This window comes from Microchirus variegatus, assembly GCF_963457635.1.
Source record: "Microchirus variegatus genome assembly, chromosome: 6".
Taxonomy (NCBI): domain Eukaryota; kingdom Metazoa; phylum Chordata; class Actinopteri; order Pleuronectiformes; family Soleidae; genus Microchirus; species Microchirus variegatus.
The window spans coordinates 10980890-10987236 of NC_139807.1; positions in this window are offsets into that span (position 1 = coordinate 10980890).

Below are 6347 nucleotides of genomic sequence, written 5' to 3' on the forward strand. Positions count from 1 at the left end.
ATACATCATATGTTTACGTATTCTATTTTGTGATCACTTTAATTTGTAAAGGTTTTCATTTAATTAAAAACAATTAATGTGAGATTTATGTCCCCTTGTCCTTTTTGCACCACACAAGAACCCAACCTACTTTTTTACTTTAACTCAAGTAAAATGTTGTCAAAATAGTGGTACTTTTACTTGAGTAGAATATTTCAGTATTCTTTCCACCTCTGATACATATGACGATTTGTACTATGGCACTGCATTAAGACCAAGGTTAGAAAATTCAATTATGTTATGCCACTTTACTGTGCCTGTAGCATCTGCATGGTTTTTATTATTTATTCAGTGTACATCCTTACAGCATCCGACATGGCTGCATAAACTGGACCCAGAGCGTGCCGAGCAGTGGACATTTGTTGGCTCTTCATCCATTTGAAAACCATCCATTACGGCTCTGGATGACAAATGTAGATATGGCAGTGCTCGCCCCCCCGGCTGTAAAGCATGAGGCCTAACCGTCCTTACAGCAAAAGTAATGGTCCACACCTTTAATTGTCATGGGCTGTTCATCTTCACTAACAATAGCAGTAAGCAATGGGTCTGGGAAAGAAAGGCAGTCGTGTCTGACAAAGGAAGTGATTTAGTTCTGGAGGTAATTCGTAAGTGGGTGTTGCAGGGGCAGCAGTAATGTGCCGAGAGAAAGATCATATGAGGTGAGAGGCGTAGCTGACACAATAGTGGCACACAAGCAACGCAAGATTTATCAGAAACGAGGAAGCAGTTAAATGTATATTGTGTGTGTCCTTCAAGGAGCTACAGGCTCGTGCTCCTGAAGGCGACATTATGTTCTCTGAATCATGGACGCAGCAATGTGCAGCAAAAAAAGAAAAAAGTGAATCGGACAACTTTATCGTCATAGTTGTCATTGTCTGATAACAAACAGCACGTTTCCTTTAAAGAATTGGGCTGTTTTGCAATTGTGATTTTTTTTTTTTTTTCTCAGTTTGATATTTCCTTATTATTCCATTTGGTGTCAAAAAAAGCATTTGATGTCCAACTTTTAAAAGTCTACTTTTAGTTCTGTGGGTTTTCTTTTTTTTTATTCCACCTAGCCTTCTAAAGAGAGAAAATGCTATGAGGGAAAAACACCATTGATGGGTCGCTGATTTACTGTCTAAGTAGGACACGTGAAATAAGGAATAGACATGTGTAGTTACCAAGTTAAAGCATGTTCCCCGAGAAAGCTGAGGCCCATTAAAATGATAAATTGCACGTTGTGTGCAAAGAGATGCTTTACACCCACAAAACAGTCTAATTGCATTCATTCCTGTGAAAATGTTGAATCTAGATTCACAGGCGTACTTGCGGCAAGCTGCTATAGACAGCAGATGACTTGCTTCAAACCAGTAGCGCGGGGGAGGGATGTAAAATCTTGACAAACAGCGAGAGCCAGTGTCCACATCATCTCTCGCCCCTGACAGGCTTCCCCATGCATGAATTCAAAGCTGGTAAAACCATGGCTGGATTCATTTTGATCTGACATCCATCATGTAGATCAGTGTTGTGCTGTCACTGTACTGTGTCCACGATAAGATGTTTTGGCAATCAGCCCATGACATCTGTTGAACCAGTCAAGAGAAACTGGGACCAGTTTAGCATTTTTGGCATATTGTCAGCTTTTGGCTTTTTAGCTTTAAGTACTAAATAACATTTCCCCATTGTGGGACTAAAAAAAAGTATTATTTTATCTTATCTATTTATTCATATTAGACACATAGGGAACAGAACGATGATGTACCTGGACTTCATTTTTAAAAATGAATTATATGTGAACTACATCGTTAATTGTCGTATTTTCTTTTCTTTCTGAGATTCTTTTTTTTTCTTTTTTTATCTGATAGAGGTTTTGCTATGTTGGAAAATAAGGAGGGGGCTATATAAAGCAACCAGTAAAAGCCTTGCAGCCAGTTGTCGTGGGGGTAAATTAGATGTGTGTTCTAGTTTAAAACCATCAAGAAATGAACTACATGATATGCTGCATTATTAATGGTAGTGTGAGATACGGGCTAGACAGATGTCTCGAGCTCTTTGATGGTTAATGCCGCAATAACTAGTCTTGATCTTACTGATTCAACCACAAGTGTGCGTGTTTTCTTAATGCCGGCCGCAGCGATGTAGTTGAAATCCATTTCTGAACCTTCTCAGATTACTAGTCATGGAGCCGAGTTGTTGAGTTGCTATTTGCTTTCTTCCAGTACCAGCCTGCATGACTGAAACATGCGGCGTGTGTGTGTATGTGTGTGTGTGTGCGTGTGTGTCAAAGGCGTTCGGCAGATGGGATGTGTCTGATATCTCTCACTCAACGTAATGAGATGGGAATGCGCTTCACCAATCTTAGGGCCTGTTGGATGGCAAAGAGACACAGTGCCCACTCATAAAGGAGAGATCGTTCCCCTCTTCAAAGATAATGAGATGACAATGTATTCAACTGTCATTAGATAGAGACGGGGCTTTGGAGGGGAGGATGGAGGGGAGTAACATTCTGCAGCACTTGTCCGCCGCCTTTGATCAGATGAGAGAAAGCAACTGTCATTCATTGTATTAGCGCTGGACTAATGATAGCTCAGCTAACTACTTCATCACCACCCCGTGTCAATAAAAGACCATGTTTAAGGTGTAGTTTCTCCTGCCGGTGATTTCATCAAGTTCACCTGTTCTGTTGCCATGAGCGGGAACACACATCTGCAGTTCAATACCTCCCCGCTGCTTGTAGAATAGGTTCAATTTGCATTTCAAGATTGAGAGTACCGCGTTAAAAGCTTTATTTGAGCATTGTAGGAGCTTGCAGAATCCATCTTTCTCTTATCGAAGGTGGTTAAGATGAGTCCTCATTTCTTTTTCCCCTCCCCCCAAGAAAGACTATTGAAATCAATGTTTCATTTAACAAGACGGCAACTGATCTATTCTGAAGTTCTGCGAGTCCATTTCGATTGCGCGCAGTTATGGAACATTATCTTTTTACCTGGCAGATGAAGAAATGTGTTCAGATAACTCCCAAATTCAAAAACATTATATTTTCAATGCAGTGATTTATTTATTCTATACAGATTTTTTCACATCCCAGTGATCAATATGGTACATTGTTTGCAACTTGTGTTGTGCTGTTGCATCTTTCTCTCATCACTTTCTATCATCTCATCACTGTCACCAGAAGACTAAAAAACCAAAGGAGAGCTGCTCACTCGCGTGAAAAAAAGAAAAAAATCTAAAGGAGGCAAGGAGCAGAACTCAAAAATAGTGTGATATAAAATATGTCTACATTTGTCACAATTGTTTTGATGCCAACATCCCTTTAAATCCTGATAAATCATGTCTCGAATCAGAATGAATCTTGTTCGCAGGCTCGCTGTGCTTCCCTTAAAGATGTTCATTTCCAAGTTAAGAGCACCTTAACAAGCAGTTTCCCAACGTTTCATCATCATGTCTCAATAATTATGCAGGGGTTATTAGCTCAACGTCGTGTCCTAGGAATCCTTAACACTAGTTGACATTTACTATGAGAAGTAATGTGTTGGAGGTGTGCGAGATCTGCCGGTTATCATAGTGTCGAGGACGCCGCGTCTGCAGTGCAACAGCACCCTCTGTTGATAATCTATGATATGATTGCATCACTGTGATTGAGCGTGTGTGTGCGTGTGTGTTTGATAAATACTGCTAAGATAAATAATTGAGCTGAACACTCGCTAACAAACACGAAGGGGGGGGTTGGATGCATATTTAAATACTTATTTGCATATTTTTACGACTGTTTTTATTAAAATAAATAAATTTGAAAGTGGCACTGTGGATTTATACTGGGTTCTCTCTGCACTAAAAGGAATTTATTTGTCTCAGAGTGCGATACTCTTTCTCTGACTTCTCATTTTTATTTCCTCCTTTACTATGTTTTGCTGGAGATATATGATTGATTTTTATTAATTTCATTCAAATGTATTCAGCCTTTGAAATATGAAAATCCAAGCGGTGTCAGAATCATCAAATGCATATTTTACTCTTTTTTTTTTTTGGCTCAGTCACCGCACACATCAATTATTAAGTAGTTCTTATTATTTTGGGAGTATGCCGGCATATTTAATAGTGACAATAAAAAGAAGAAGGTAACGATATTCAGAGTAGTGTTGTTAAGTCCATATCGACATTATATTTCTGAATCATTGAATAATTACCTTGGGTTTCTGGAGGAAAAAAACATGTTTCTACAGTCAAATGTGTCATGTGTAAGTTTAGTTATAGGTTGAGCTATAATATTGTAAGGTAAGGTGCATTTTCTTTGTTGCCTCTTTGTTAATCCTGATGTGTTTTTGCTGTGTTTGCAGAGCAGCAAACATAAAGTCATCAAGCTTGTTGGTAGCAATCTTATCTGATGCACGGACAAATTAAAACAGGATAAGTTGTCATTATGTTATCATGTCTATATTGCCATTACATCCCCTTGACTTTTAAAATAATTGGTGGAAAAAGATGTTTCGTGATAATCTTTGTTTTACCGGATCGCAGTGACTTTAGTGTCTAAGGAGGTGGATGCAAGTGAAAACTGTTACCCTTTATTTCTCCTTTAAATCAGTGGTCTTAAACTTGGGGCCCATGGGCCACATGCGGCCCCCAAATCAATTGCATGTGGCCCCCCACTTAATATCAACTTATAATGAGTTTGGAGCTGAAACGACAAATCGATTATTAATCAATTACTAAATTCATCGTCAACTATTTTGATAATCAATTAGTCGGTTTGAGGCTTTTTTCATGATTGTTTCAGCTTCTTAAATGTGAATATTTTCTTCGTGTCTTTGCTCCACATAACAAAGAAATCATTAAAACTGAATCATTTTGGTTTGTGGACTAAACAAGACGTTCGAGAACATCATCATTTGACAAACACTGATCAACGTTTTTAAAAAATTTCTGACATTTTATGGACCAAACGATTAATCGATTAATCGAGATAATAATCTACAGATTAATCGATTACGGAAAAAAATTGTTAGTTGCAGCTCTAAATTAGTTATTTCTGTATGTTTTTTATAACTCTATTACATTTGCATCATAAATACAGTAAAAAAAAATGTCGTTCCATATCAAAACAATCACTTTAAATGTGGAATTATGTGAAATATCATGAGGAATATTATTATTTCAATGTCTTTTTCTCAAAAAGTTGGCCTTTTTTTTACTTCACCGGCCCCTTACTGCCCAAACTAGACACTAGTGTTTGAGAGTTTGAGAACCCCTGCTTTAAATGATATAACATAAAGGAGACTAATTTGCATGTCTACTGAACTTGTATTTATTTAACATGTTTGTATTGTGCAAATTACATGTAGTTGTATTGTGTGCTATGTTTGTGTTTCTTAAAAAATGTCTGCTGGTTTCTAAAGGAAAAACTATACGTTTGTGGACACAAATGCCAGCACTTTGTATGCAAAACCGCTGAAATCTCACCAAAAAAGAGAGTGGAGAGGGGCCTTTGAAACTATCTGGAGGGTAAACAAAGACAAGCAGCGGCAGTTGGTACTCAATCTGTGAAAACACAGAGCAGCATCGATAAGCACGGCCGCTCGATTTAAGACGCGGATGCTGCCTGGACGGCAAAACTTGTGATTCATTCTGACATCAAAAAAGTTCCTGAGTCTGTTTTGTGAAAGAATGAGTTTAGTTTACTTAAAGCAGAGCAAGATAAATCAAAATCTGCCCGTTGAGGGTTCACATTCAGCTCTAAACATGGATGTGATCATGCAAAAAAGACCGAAGTTGCTTTATTTATAGGTTTCCATGCTGTACAAAATTATAATAAAAACATAAAAAGTAACATTTGGCCCCCAAAAATCATGTTGCAATTTCAGTTCCTAATAGATTGTGATAGTTATTGTGAGCAAGTTAGCAATGTGTACTTTTTATGATGTCTGCTAAACTATAAATCCAAAAATTCTGATCAGAGTCAAATTGAAAAAAACGTGTCAGGTCAGAAATGTGGGTGGTTTGGATCTACTGTTTCTTCAGGTTTACTGTAAATGCAGGGGCTGTGTGTGTGTGTGTGTGTGTGTGTGTGTGTGTGTGTGTGTGTGTGTGTGTGTGTGTGTGTGTGTGTGTGTGTGTGTGTGTGTGTGTGTGTGTGTGTGTGTGAATATGATCTCTGTGATCAAGAAGGCAGTACATCTCTTAAAATACAGAAGAGACAATGACCTTGATGTGTGGTATTGTGTAAATCTAATAAAACACGAGCTCATCTTGCATGCCCCACAAATGAAAAGAACGACGTCGACGGTACTGTTTGAGGCGTGACACGAGTGCCGTTTCAAAAAAAA